This window comes from Scylla paramamosain, chromosome 20 (genome assembly GCF_035594125.1).
Source record: "Scylla paramamosain isolate STU-SP2022 chromosome 20, ASM3559412v1, whole genome shotgun sequence".
Taxonomy (NCBI): Eukaryota; Metazoa; Arthropoda; class Malacostraca; order Decapoda; family Portunidae; genus Scylla; species Scylla paramamosain.
Window position 1 is genome coordinate 11,143,995 of NC_087170.1, and position 15,000 is coordinate 11,158,994.

The 15,000-nt window shown below is 45.9% G+C and overlaps 1 protein-coding gene across 5 annotated transcripts in view; it reads left to right on the forward strand.

Annotated features, from left to right (window-relative positions):
- Positions 1 to 4,782: 4,782 nt before the first annotated feature.
- The window catches only part of LOC135110315 (dipeptidase 1-like), a 253,555-nt gene continuing 243,337 nt past the window's right edge, over positions 4,783 to 15,000 (forward strand). For 2 of the 5 annotated variants that reach the window (XM_064022528.1, XM_064022532.1), the window contains exon 1: positions 14,225 to 14,535. The gene's annotated coding sequence lies outside the window, so the exon portion shown is untranslated. Of the gene's footprint in view, positions 4,854 to 14,217; positions 14,536 to 15,000 lie in introns of those variants that run through there. The other 3 variants (XM_064022530.1, XR_010273185.1, XM_064022533.1) reach the window with 3 other exon arrangements.

Consider the following 15,000-nt stretch of genomic DNA (forward strand, 5'->3'; position numbering starts at 1 on the left):
ACGAAACTGTCCTTTAAGCAGATAGGCACCTAACCGAGAATGCTAAAGACAGCTGTTCTTGGAGAAAAAAAAAAAATAAAAAATAAAAATAAAAATAAATAAATAAAATAAAATAAATAAAAAGCTATAGAATGTATCGTATTTACTTTTCTTTCTAAGCATAGAACACGTAAACACGACGAGAGTTGTGTCTCCTGATAGGAAATAAATAAAAAGATACGGAGATATTGGGCGGCCTCAGGCGGGAGACAACTCTCCTTTGTGTGTGTAATAATGACACACACGTCTCCCATTATCACTGTAATATGATAATGCAATGCAGCATAATATGATACAGTAGAGTGTGATATGATAATATGGAAATGAGAGACGTGTGTGTCATTATTACATTGTGGTGTCTTGCACTACTCTGCCGCGCGGGAAGTGTCCGTCGTCCGGTACGAGCTATTATATATATATATATATATATATATATATATATATATATATATATATATATATATATATATATATATATATATATATATATATATATATATATATATATATATATATATATATATATATATATATATATATATATATATATATATATATATATATACTCGTATATATTGTTCTTTTGCTGTTCTTGGCACCATTGTGTGTTGGTTTATTATTTACTCGAAGGTCAATTTTGGTGAGCGTTACCTGACAGCATTTTCTTTCCATAAGTGTAATATATTTTTTTCCTGTGATCGGGGATTTCAATAACAAACAAGGGTGTGATATTACAACAGCAATGTTATGCACGATCACCGCTTATAATTACCCATTTTTAATAAATAAATACATAAAAAAATAAACAGTTCCATCACTTGGGCGTCAAAATGTACTGCGGCCCTTCAAACTGTTGCCTTGGAGTGTCATGGTCCATTTTGGCCTCACTGTATCCGCCACTGAACACAACACACATTTCGCTTATGACTTGTCTTTTCCATTCAAATTTTCATTAACCCTTATTCCCGCACTCTAAACAATGCTAGCACACACACACACACACACACACACACACACACACACACACACACACACACACACACACACACACACACACACACACACACACACACACACACACACACACGGGGTTGAGGCAGGCTACTACATACCTTCTAATATTCTTAAAACTTCACTGAATTTTTAGACAAAAGCGCGTTAGGTAGATGGAACACAAAAATGTCAGTACTCAGCGCTGCACGGAGGAAGCATCCTGTAGGAACACCAGCCCGCCCGTGTTTGCTTCATATTACAGGAAATAAATAACCAAGCGAGAGAGAGAGAGAGAGAGAGAGAGAGAGAGAGAGAGAGAGAGAGAGAGAGAGATCCCTTGGTATCATCTCGGTCATACGAAAAGGTAACAAATTTATAAAAAAAAGATAATAATAAAAAAATAAAAACACCAAATAAGACAACACAACAATGCGCTAATCGCCCTCTCAGTGCTCACATGACCAACACAAACCAACACTTGAATAAACTTATTAAAATAACATCAGTAAATTTTTCCTTGCAATGTATGGAATATTAAGTGTTCAGGCTTCCAACTAAGACAACGTTTATTGCAGAGTACAGCTGAAGAGATCTGACTGACTGATGATGTCACTTGATATTGTGCTCGTGTAGCGGAGGATGTCCTCACTCTGGGGAGGGAACACTGCTGTACCCAAACACGTGCTTCCACGAACACGTTTTTTTTTTCTCTGTTAGTTTTCGTTAAGGGGAATAAAATGAGCCGCCTCCTTTAGTCAACAGAGTAATTGCAGATTCATGAGTTAACTCTTAAAGTCTTTTCTTGTTGTTTTGTGACACTAGACACGAGAGAGAATTTTCAAGAATATAAGAACACAGGAAAACAAAAGACAACACAATGCCTGCTGACTCACAGAAGCACAAGGCGAGTCCTGAGCGTTTAAAAACTCACCAGGTGTTGTGCCATCGTCATGCATGGATTCATCCAATCTCCTCCAGGAGCTGTCTAACTTCTCTGTGCTTACCGCCGTCTTGTTAATTTCACTCCTCTCGTCTGTTTTTATCTTTGCTTTCATGACAACAAGAGGTGACAAGTCTGCCTCACTAAGGTGGTAAAAGAGTATTTTATCCTGAAATTGTGCAACAATAGCATGTTTTCAAACCGTTTTTATTTCCAAATTCATTTAAGTTTCATCTGGAACATCTTTCATATCAATAACAATGAGACGTGATGCACTGCGGCACTGATGATCGATGCCACACCGCCACCTCGTGTTCACCCTGTCACTCCTGACGGGGCGCGACCAGTCACAAGCCAACAATGAAGAAATGTGACAGAAAATTCCTAAGTTAACCCTTGGTCCGGAGAGTGGCGGTTTTGAGTCTAATGTGAAAGGTCAGTTCGGAGTCGAGGCTGAAGAAAATACATGCAGGCGATGTAGCGGCCACATATCAAACTGAGCGGCTTAGCTAGCTAGTTTTACAGAGACCTGAGACTGCTATAAGAAACACTGCATAGGCGAGACCTGGGGATGTATAAACGGAATCAACAGTTAAAAGCCAGCTGAGTTTTAATAGTCCTCGTGTACACCATTCGTGAAACTTAATATTCTTTTGTTGCGTGTCATTCCTTCCTCTATGTTTGTGTCGCTGCAGCTGTGGCGCGGCAGCCTGAGGCCAGTGTAGGAAGAAAGTTTTTTGTCGGTGTGTGTGTGTGTGTGTGTGTGTGTGTGTGTGTGTGTGTGTGTGTGTGTGTGTGTGTGTGTGTGTGTGTGTGTGTGTGTGTGTGTTTGTGTGTGTGTGTGTTTCGGGGTTAAGAGTACAGGAGCATGAAGGGAAGGGAAAGAAGGGAGGGAGGAATGGAGAGTGGAGGAGAGGGAGGGGGAGAGGTTGCTCAAATTTTAACTTGGCGTCTTCTTTTGTTATTAAAAAAGTGAATATTTTAAAAGTAATTAAGAATTTTGGTCAAGCACGTCCTGCGAGCCCCAGTTCCTCCTCAGAAAGTCATTATGTTTTGTATGTGTGTGTGTGTGTGTGTGTGTGTGTGTGTGTGTGTGTGTGTGTGTGTGTGTGTGTGTGTGTGTGTGTGTGTGTGTTCGTACCCAACTTTACTCATTGCAACTTTACGAAATTCAGTCAACTTTGTGATGTTCTGCTTTACAATTATGCTTTTTTTTTTTTCCAATTACGTGATTGTACAGAATTATCGCATTTCCTCACCCGCTTACTTCTTTTATTATTATTATTATTATTATTATTATTATTATTATTATTATTATTATTATTATTATTATTATTGTTATTATTATACAACGATGGATAACTTAACTAACGTATCTCTTGTTGCTGCAAGTTTATCATTGGTTAGATTTCCTTCCTTATAAATTTCTCGTGGTAAACTAACAATAACTTCCAGCACTGCACTTTTTATTCCTGCATTCTCTTGGTAGACATGCATTCCATTCCATCCCTGCATTGCGTGGAATTACCCCATTTCATTCCACCTTCCTTTCCAATAAGCACACAAACCAATACTCACCTGACGATCTTGTGTGCGATTATGATCTTGTGCGTCTGGATCAGCTGTGCATTCGTGTATGTTGCTTTACATCGGCCACCTGTGGGTATACTTATGCTTCCCGCTCTGTCATGTATGCAATGTTCAGGGGATGATTTGGTGTTCATAGTGTGCGTGTGTGTGTGTGTGTGTGTGTGTGTGTGTGTTAGAGGTCGGAGAGTGAGTAATGAGAGAGATTAGGAGATGAAAGAGAAGGAGAGGTTGAGGAGGAGGAGGAAGAGGAGGAGGAGGAGGAGGAGGAGGAGATGCATGAATAGGATGAGGAGGAGGAAGAACGAGAGGAGTAAGAAAAGGAGGAAGATGTAGAAGAGGAGACGAGGAAGATAGAAAAGAAAGAGAACAACGAAAATGATGAGCAGGAGGAGGAGAAGGCGACGAAGAAAAGAAAAGAAAATATAAGTAGAGGGAGGAAAAGAAGAGGAAGTGGAAGAAGAGGAGAGGCCGAGTCCCATTAAGTGTTTCCCTGAGTTCTAAACATTCCCCAGGCCGCCTTGGGACTCGCCAGGCTCGACCAGACGGCAGTGTCACAGGCCAGCGCAGCGCCACCTCACCCTCCCTCCCTCCCGCCACGTCCAGGCTGCATCTTCCCCTGGGCTGTGATCGTGGGCGTAAGTTACCCGAGGTGGCAGGAGATTCGAGCCCCCTGAGAGGCCGAACAGCTGCCTCGAGTGTCGTTGGCGAAGCAGATTTTCTCCTGAGTGTGTTGGAATGGTGTCTCCTGCCTTGATCCGCGACGGCGTGAGGGGGCTCGTGGTGGCGGGCAGCGATGTGTCCCCCAGGCTGGAGCATCGCGTCGGAGGGTGAGGCGGTGCAGGCTGACGGGGTGACGGGGTGACAGGGTGATGGGGAGAACGCGCTGATGCTGCTTTATGGAGATACCAGGGAACATTAAAACCGTAATTTGCTGGGATGATAATTTTCTTGGTGTGTAAAGCCTTGTCGGATGTCCTTGGAGGTGGCGCGCACACACACACACACACACACACACACACACACACACACACACACACACACACACACACACACACACACACACACACACACACACACACACACACAGAGAGAGAGAGAGAGAGAGAGAGAGAGAGAGAGAGAGAGAGAGAGAGAGAGAGAGAGAGAGAGAGAGAGAGAGAGAGAGAGAGAGAGAGGTACATTCCGTCTCTGCTTTGTATCTTAAGATTAAATTTCTCTTCGCAGCAGCAGCATCAGCAGCAGCAGCAGGAGACACGATGTCGGAGAGAGGAGAGGCGCGTCTGTCATCGGCGTGAGTAATGCACTTAAATTAGTAATGATTTGTGATAATGTTAAGACCATTCGTCGCGCCGCGCCGCTTGATTCATACATATTGATGCGGCGCACTTTCATCTCCCAGCCATTACCTTTGACGGAAATGCTCTTTTTATTAATATTGAAATCAAGTCGCACGCATTCCCTCCCTCACTTGTCTGAATCCAATTTGCATTTACGTTCGTCCACGCTGCACCTTCATCGTCTTGCTCCACAATACCCGCCCGTTTCTATGATTCGCTGGATGGCCCAATATCAATATCCCAATAAACTAATGGGCCCTAAAACTGGGCCCTGCGGTACCCTGCTTTTAGCTTTATTGAAAACTGTCACACCACCTTTCACATTTTGCGGCGTCAACGGGCGGCGCTGATGGTCCGGGGCTTGAGTGCGGCGCCACGAGCTGCCTGTTAATCCTGCGTGGCGTCAGGCTGTGCCGCTGCCCTCAGCCCATGCCCCGAGCCTCCCAGGGCCGCTACAGGTCAAAGGTTTGCTGAGGAACTTGGTGTCTGTACGAGTACTGTTGTTGTTGTTGTTGTTGATGTTGTTGTTGTTGTTGTTGTTGTTGTTATTATTTTGTTGTCGTTGTCGTCGTCGTCGTCGTCGTCATCATCATCATCATTGCCGTCTATGTTTAGTGTGCTTCTTTTTGGGAGCGAGAAAGAGTGACTGGAAGGAGGTGGAATTTGTTACCTGCCAGTTAAATTTACCGTGTACATGCATCTTGTCTCGTCGCGCTTCGGTACTTTTAAAAAATGATAACAGTAACAATTTTCCCATTAATAAGTTTCGTCCGAAGGCTGAAGCATATATTAAAACAATTAGTAGAGATAATATATGCAAATCAAGGTCGAATAGTAAAAAGACAAACTACAATAGACCTAGAAACAAAAAGTGCCAATCATTATCAGTAGTAAGAATGAACACAAGTATTGACAGGTGCAGCTGATAGGTACAGATGGTGAGGTGAGAGGCTGTGGTGGTGTGAGACAATGCAGGCCAGTACAGTAATGGGCGTGGCATCAGCCTTTACAACCCCTTCCATTGCTTTCTTTTCCATTGATTGTTGGCCTTGTAGTATAGTGTCTGTCGGCCATGTTGTGTGGTGTCCTCTGTTCTAAAGGAAAGAAGAGAAGGGGTGATTTAATTGCAATATAAAAAAAAAAACTACGAAGACAATGGAGGAACTGGACAGATTTATTTGAACGGAATACAACGGATATGAGAGATTGCAAAAGATAAACTGAAAAGATATATTTGTACAAGAGACATCAAGAAATTCAGCTTTTCACGTGGAGCAATAGAAGTTTGGAATAGCCTGAATGGGAAATTGGTGCACGCTAAAACTATTCATGAATTCATAGCCGCGCTGGACAATAGTACATATGAAAACAGGACAGTACGAGCATAACTCTTTTCCTGCGTGTCACAGCTAGGTAAACACACACACACACACACACACACACACACACACACACACACACATACACACACACACACACACACACACACACACACCACGTATGTATATCCTGAATAGATGCATAGTAAAATGTCATGCTTATTCCTCTCTCTCTCTCTCTCTCTCTCTCTCTCTCTCTCTCTCTCTCTCTCTCTCTCTCTCTCTCTCTCTCTCTCTCTCTCTCTCTCTCTCTCTCTCTCTCTCTCTCTCTCTCTCTTCCTGTCCACCTGAACACGGCGCGGCGTAATCCACAAGGCTCGGTGCACGTAAAAATTATTATTAGCTTTTGCCTTTGCGAGTTACAGTAAAATCGTGACGTGACCTTTGCCTCTCGTGCCCGCGCGCAAAACACTGCATCCCCCTCGACTCTCAGTGCTGACCTGCCATTTTGACCTGCATAAAATTTAAACTCGACTTTTTTTCTTTCTTATTGTCTTTTTTTTTTTTTTTTTCTCGAAATGTCCAATGTCCACGAGCATCAACACCTTCCCCGCCCTGCCCTGTCCTGCCGCATCCTGCCTCTCCCTATTTTGTCCTGCCTCATCTTGTCTCACTCTGCCGCGTCCTCTCCCTGTTTTGTTCTGTCTCATCCTGCCACGTCCTGCCTTTCCCTGCTTCACCTTGCCTCTCCCTGCCCCTCTCTGCCTCATCTTGCTTGGTCTTTCCAGTCTGCCTCTCCTTGCCTCATCCTGCTTCGTCTTGCTTGGTCTTCTCTTTTACCTATCTTGACCTGCCCTGCGCCGTCTCATTTTGCCCACTCTTCCTGCCTCACTATCTCCCCACTCCTATTTCCCTGCACTTCGCCTCACCCCACGTCACACCACCCGCCCCCCGCCCCGCCCCGTCCAGTGCCGCCCCGTCTCGATGAGGTGCACCTGTCACGCGGGGCTGACGGCTTTGTCCTCACAGCGCAAGGGGAAAAAGTAAAAGGCTGGCATGCATTTCATATCGGATCATTCGTCCCCTCTTGCAGTATTGCTTTACGGGGCCGTACCTCAGCAGCGGCCAGGCATCTGGAGCCGTGGCACAAAGCGACGCCCGTTTACAGATGAAATATTACTGGAATAAATTCTTTTCACTACCGTAATTTGAAATGACGTTTGGTATCACTGCGTGCGTCGCATGTACATGTGTGTGTGTGTGTGTGTGTGTGTGTGTGTGTGTGTGTGTGTGTGTGTGTGTGTGTGTGTGTGTGTGTGTGTGTGTGTGTGTGTGTGTGTGTGTGTGTGTGTGTGTGTGTGTGTGTGAATAGGCCTGACGCTGGCGTGGTGCAGGTATCGTCAGCCCACACCCACGCCGCGGCCACTCAGCATGTATAGAACACCACTGAGGATTAAAGGAAGAGGAGGAAAAAGCTCTCCTTTCTCGTTTCCCAGTGAGATCTAAATCTTTCAGGCCTCCCACACTTGGCTCCCGCTGATGAAAGACTCACGACGCGCGCCACTAATGAGGTGAAAAAAGGAACCACGACCGATAGCGAGTGTGTTGCCGTGGGGCGCCAGGCGAGGCGGCGTGGGTGGCACCCAGGACGTGCTCTTCGTGATCTCAGGCGAGTAAGAGTTGCCCCTCTGCAGCCTGTGAGGCGCGGCGGCTGGCGCTGATGGCGGCTTCCTAACAGTGACCGAGTGATTGATGATGGCGTGGTAACAGTTCGTTATTGATGAGGGTCATTAGAGCAACACTTCCTTGGGAGATGAATACTTGAATAGTTAACATTTTCACTGCCTCAGTTTTTTTTTCCCCGTAATTACTTGGAAGCTTTTAGAATCTTATTTTTTAACTTCTTAAAAATTCCGTAACCTAGAATTAACTTATGCAACCTCTCTTTTCTGCGTATCTATGAAAGCACTTTCTTACAGTGCCTAAAATGTTAAGAAGAGAAGCAACAGTAGTGAAAGGGTTAAAGGCGTGGTGGAGAATGTCTTGTTCTGAAAGTTATCAGTGTGTGTGTTGGTTCGTGTTCATATGTATGTTTTATATTAAATTTACGGCTTCAAGCTTAACAATGACGATGGTCCAGAAAGGTGTTACTCAGGCAGCGGTTTGGAGGTTGCTGGGGTAAAAGTTGTGTTCTGATCCCCCTCAGCGGTGGAGGGGCGGTGGAGGGGAGGGACACATCTGTACGTACCTCGGCCGGGCGCTCCGCTAAACTTTGCTCCATTCATGTGGAAAAAATAATATGAAACTCTGCACACGAAGCAGGTCTAGCCCGTAACGCCCCTCCGTCCCCTCCCAGCCAGCCTCCCGCCGCACGAGACCGCGGCGTGTGCAATGAAGCAGGGCGGAAGTAATGCAGCCCAGCACAAACGATTTGCTCTCTCGGATGGTCGGGAATTGCGTGCGTGCGGGAAGCAGCGGCAGCCACACACACACACACACACACACACACACACACACACACACACACACACACACACACACACACACACACACAGGGGGAGGTGACCAGCGTACTGCTTCCCATGGCTGGGGGTCCTTGGTGTGCAGAGCGAGGAACACGTCAATGTGCATGAAGGGAACACCACAGCTCTCTTCCGTTTCTGTGCTGCATGTTAGTCGTCACTCGCACACCCACTCGCACACACACACACACACACACACACACACACACACACACACACACACACACACACACACACACACACACACACACACACACACACACACACACACACACACACACACACACACACACACACACACACACTGTTTACTGACCACAAATAGCCATTACATATAAAAACAGTACGTATATGCTTTGCCTTACACACAAATCTCCATAGGATACATGATTTACAGCTTTATAGTCCAAAATAATTCAACCCTTTAGGAAGCTTAAAAATCAGACCACAAGTGCATCAACGATTCAGTGAACAATAATCGAATTACGGAATGACAACCGTAATGAACGTAATTAGAAGAGTGCATTCTAAACGCGCGCACACACACACACACACACACACACACACACACACACACACACACACACACACACACACACACACACACACACACACACACACCAAGAGGCGGCGCCAGTAATTATTTTAGGACAACTGCTTTCCTCATAATTATTTGATGCAAAGCTCATCACCAGCGTGGACAGAGTTCCTCTTTACACTTCATAAGTATTCAGACCCCAATTTTCGCGGTGCGCTGCTTCAATCAGGCGTAAATGTGGCTTGCTTAGCTGGCTGTTGGCGCGCTGAATAGTGAGTCTGCGCAGAACGGGCGGACTTGAACGGAAGGGAGCTGCGTATGATGGTGTCGCGGGAAACATTTGAGGTAAGGCGCCGGAACAACGGGATCATGTGCTGCCTGGGTCATGGTGGACAAACGTGATAAATAACAGATAAGTAACAAGAAGAAAATACTATTACTGTTGATCTTTTTGTCGCATCTTAGGCCATATTCTGAAACACTTATGCGCCGCGCCTCGCTACTTTCAAAAGACTAGTTGAAGTGACACTGGCTTTAAAGAGTATTTTCACGGTTCTAGTGACATGTTAACAAAATTTCTACGTTATTAACAGAAGAAGATACTCTTGAGAATCCGGCTAATAATTTTTGTGGCCTTTGAAAATAGTTGTGGTGAGAGATCAAAGCGTTTCTGAATACAAGTCCTTGTGTGGCGGAAACTAAACTCCGTTGACAAGATGTTCCCATGTTGCTCTTGATCATCAAATTCTGCTCGTCCCTTTTGTATTGTTGAGCAGCGGTCGAGAGCAGCAAGCCTCGCGTCAACCCGTAACGCTTCGCAACTTGATGGAAAGTTAGAATGAATGCGAATCTGTACGAGTTGTTGTGGGTTCCACAAGTCTACGCCACGACACAAGTTACGTCGCTCGTCGAGATGAGACCACCTAGTGTTTTCAGAAATTAATAAGCGCTTGTATCAGGTCAGTGTGGGGACAAAGGCAGAGAGGCAAGTGAGTGGCTTTTGTGTAGAAGGGGCGGGGAAGAGGAGAGGAAGAAGCTGGAGATGGACCCAATAGGCAGGAGGAACAGGGAATACTATAGAGAATGTTTATGGATGCACTAAGGAAAGACGTGCGGGTGATGGGTGTGACGAAAGAGGATTCAGAAGACAGTGAAGTGGTTACGGGTGTCGCTGTGGCGACCCCTGGCGGGACCACTTCAGAGAAAAAGAAGTTTCCTCAATATGAGACGCAGTGCCAATAATTGTAATGAAAACTGGTACAATCTGGAGTGAGTGAGTTGAGTCCAGACAATACATCACATAATGGCGCTGCTCATAATTTGTTCCAGATGAGAAAACGACATTTATGAGTTACGTGACGCAACTTGCATTCTTTTATGACGCCTGGGTGTGGCGCTGGTGTAATGCGGCGCCACAGCCAGGGCTTGAGGCTGCACCAAGAGCCTTACTGGGGCTCTCCCAAGAAAGGTTCGGGTCCTGCAAGCCTTGGTGCGTGGCCAAATCAAATGGATTTACATATTCTGGAAATGTAAAGAAGTTTGTGCAGCATTTTGAATAGTTGTCAATAGCCAAGGCGAGGCAGTCTATCACTTGTCTCCATATTGACATCGAGGAAAACACCAACTCTCAACATTATTACTTCCGCCATCGACGTGCATTCAGTAACATTAATGGAAATATTAACAATGCAGCAGTCACGAGTGTTGTCTGCCAGAGCCATCAGGACTCCATAAAGGTGCAGTGACACATTGCTGCTCTGTGGCTCACATACATCAAATAAACCTGACATGAGCGTGCCAGCGTGGGTGTGATACTTGGCCTGGCAGCGTCACGCCCTTGCCTGCTTGCCCTCCCGCAGCAGCAGGGCGGCACAAGGCACCTCCTGAAGCTACTCGTGACCTGCGTTACAATTCGTGGAGTTTGCCTCCAGTCAGCCTGAGAGCGCCGCTGGTGTAAGTTAGTATGAGCGGCGAGTCATCCTGCAGGTGTTCACGATTAATGAAGGTGTATTTCCTGGCGGCACAGCAGGTGAGGCCGTACACATGGCGGGGTCGTGGTCTGGATGCGAATAACATTTTTTAGTGACTTTGTTTTGGGTTTTGCTTCGATATTAAGTCTCCGTATCTGCCGACAATCTTTGCAAAATCTGACAATTGATAGACTCTTAGCGTGTCAGGGATTATATGGTGATGGAAAAACGCTGAAGATGATGGAGGTGAGTGGTGTGTTACTTGACTGTTGACGAGGACCATGTGTGCCTTCAGCGACGTCTGCACGCACCGCCAGCAGGAAGACCCTGGCCCCTGGCCATGACTCCCAGGGTGACCAGGGCAGCTGCAGCGGCAGGCGCCATGCCGCTCCGCCCCGGCGCTCATCAGTCCTCGGGGCCTTGCACCGTGTGGGTGAGTGGTGGCATTGATAGCGGAAAGCAACGCTGCACCAGAACCCTCCCTCTCATTCATCCCGCCATCCCCTCACGGCGCTCCCTCTCCCCTCTGCTGCTCACTCACTCATGTCAAATGTAGGCCATTGGCGACAGGCTTCGACCAGCCATAGCCTGTAATCGCAGTCCATTACGATCGACAACAGTCTCTCTTCATAATCGCAATTGAGCACGTCAGTTTGATGAACGGTGCAGTTGTGATGAAACTTATGTGACAGCGCCTAATGAGGGGAACCGTGAACACTGGCCGGCCCGTGCTGACTCCGCTGACGCTGAGTGTGGGAATGTCCTTTAATGCGAGTCTGCAGGCGTTGCGCGACCCGCTGACCTGCTGCACACCCTGCTCTAGTCTCCCTCTCCGCCTTCTGCCTTTAAGCTCACCTGTATATGAACTAAGAGTCTTGGTCACCTGCAGGAGTATCATTTGTGTATGCGTGTGTGTGTGTGTGTGTGTGTGGCCCATTCTGCAGGATATGGCGCTGTACACAAAGCAGACTGAAGTAAAGTCGTGGTATCTATGTAACTTCGTTTGGCAGCCTTGGCGAGAAGAAGGCCAGCATTACTTTACTGATTATCGGGGACAACAAGCATGACGACCACGGAGAGGACAGACCTGGAGAGACGGTGCAGGCTTGAGAGAGAGAGAGAGAGAGAGAGAGAGAGAGAGAGAGAGAGAGAGAGAGAGAGAGAGAGAGAGAGAGAGAGAGAGAGAGAGAGAGAGAGAGAGAGAGAGAGAGAGAGAGAGAGAGAGAGAGAGAGAGAGAGAGAGAGAGAGAGAGAGAGAGAGAGAGAGAGAGAGAGAGAGAGAGAGAGAGAGAGAGAGAGAGAGAGAGAGAGAGAGAGAGAGAGAGAGAGAGAGAGAGAGAGAGAGAGAGAGAGAGAGAGAGAGAGAGAGAGAGAGAGAGAGAGAGAGTAGAGAGAGAGAGAGAGAGAGAGAGAGAGAGACCAGGCCAGGAGGGATGTGTATAGTTGCAAGAAGGACTTTGCGACGACCTGTTAACGAAACCCCGATGACGACTTCAAAACGATCCATCAATTAAACTCCTGCACTGGCGGAGGGCGCAATGAGTGCAGGCGTGAAGTGCAGAGGCAAAGCCGCCACCGCACTTGACGGGCAATTAAAATCACGGCATTTTCTGCAGACTCACGAAGCGGGCAAAATGCGTCAAGGAATTCTGATTTGCGCGCTAAATGAAGCCAATTTTGACGAGTTTTAATCGCTCTCAAACTTACGGAATTACACTCTTCTGGTAAATTTCCTCCAGTGCAACGTGACTGGAACGCCCTCCTTAGCCTCCTCTGTGCGCCTTCTTTCTTTCCACGAAGTTTCCTGCACCAATTCGTCTGCCAATTAAGAAAAAAACGTTCGCAGTGTTGTATGTAACGGGATTCCAAGTATTGGTCTCGTTTGGATCACAAATTGGTGCCGAGCAAGGCGTGAGTTTGAAAAGATAGTGTGCGTGAGTGAAGGGAAGGTGCCGGAGCAAGAAATAAGAGGGAAAATGGTTAGTGAAGAAGGGCTCTCAAGGGAAGTATTGACACAGTGCTCACGTCTTCGCCTTCCTTTCGTCCTTCCTGTGTTTCCTCTTACTGCCGTGCCTCCTTCTTTTATTCTTACCCCTCCAACTAAAAATGGATCAGTAAGTAAATAAAAGAAAACAGTGAAAAAAAAAATATATAAGTTTAGCATTGACAATCCCTAGTACTTTCTTCCACCTTCTTATCTTCCCTCCTTCCTCATTTTTTTCCTTCCTTCATCTGTTTGCAAGAAGGAAAAAAACAAACAAACAAACAAACAAAGAAATAACACTCACAAAGTAAAAGCACAACTGTCCATCTAAAAGTCGAAAGCAAATTTTTCTATCTTAAATTATTCCTGCCTTCCCTTCTTGCCCCCTCCTCCTTCAAAAAAAAAAATAAATAAATAAATAAATAAAATAAAAAAATAAATAAAAAATAAGTAAATAATAGACCCAAATTATTTATCCTATCACTTCCTATCTCTTCCTTTCTTTCCTTCTTTCTTTGTCCACCACACTCCATCTTCCCTCTACCCTTCCCCCTCCCCTCGACCAAGATGAAGCAAGAAAAAGCCTCTGAAGAAAGCATTGGCAGTAATACTATTTTTCAACAGCCTTCCTTCCCTCCCCCACCAGCATTGACAGTACTATTTTTCTTATCGTCTTCCTTCCTTCCTTCCCTCCCTCCTCCAACCCCCCAACACGAGAGAGAGAGAGAGAGAAAAGAAAAGCCTTTGAAGGAAACACTGACAGAACTATTTTTCTATCTCCTTCCTCCGTCCCCCACAAAAAAAAGAAAAAAAAAAAAAGTATGAAGAAAACATTGACAGTGCTATTTTCTTCCTTACTTGCCCACAAAAAAAAAAAAAAGTCTGAAGAAAGCATTCACAGAGATCTATTTTTCTATCACCTTCCCTATCCCTCCTCTCTCCCCCCACACACAAAAAAAAAGAAAAAAAAGAAAAAAAGAAAAAACTCAACTTTGCTGTCGCCTTCCCTCCATGTTTCGCCCCGGTCCTCGCCGCGCCCCCCGCAGCAAGCCGGCAACAAGGTGATCCTAGTACTGGTGAGGCCAACGCGAACCCTTGACCGAGATTCCACCAGTGTCCTCCCCCGCACGTGCCTTAGTGTTGCTCCTGCCGTGGCCGAGGGAAGGTGTCGGTGCCGGTGCTCCGAGTCAGTGGGCTGCAGTGCTCAGTGGAGGGAGGTCCCGGCGCGGTTTCCTCTTGTTATATACTAGAAGGAAGCGTTCAAGTTGGGATTATTATAACGTACGAGAAATCCGTGTTTAAGGTAATTTGTCGTGTGTGATTTATGTTATTCGAGTGTTTTTTTATTCGCTTTTTTTTTATTATTCTTTTGGTGAGTTTTGGAAGTAGTTGAAGGTAACGAGGAGGTGAGTACAGGTGAGTGATTGAGTGAAGGTAAGTGAGGCAAGGTGAGAAAGGAACGTTGTGGGAAATCTTTGTGGTGTTTGTTATTGGAGTGTTCTTTTATTCCTCTCTTTTTCTTCTCGTTTTGGAAGTTGTTGAAGGCGATGGTGAGGTGAGGCCAGGTGAGGGACTGGGTGGGTGGGTGAGTCAAGGTGAAAAATCTGCGTTTTGGTGAATTTTTGTGATGTATGAATTTCGAGTGTCATTTTTTTTTCCCGTTTTCTTTTTCGTGAGTTTTGGAAGTAATTGAAGGTGAGTGAGTGAGTGAGTGAGTGAGTGAGTGAGTGAAGGTGAGTCAGGTGAATTAAGAGCATGATTTTCGTAA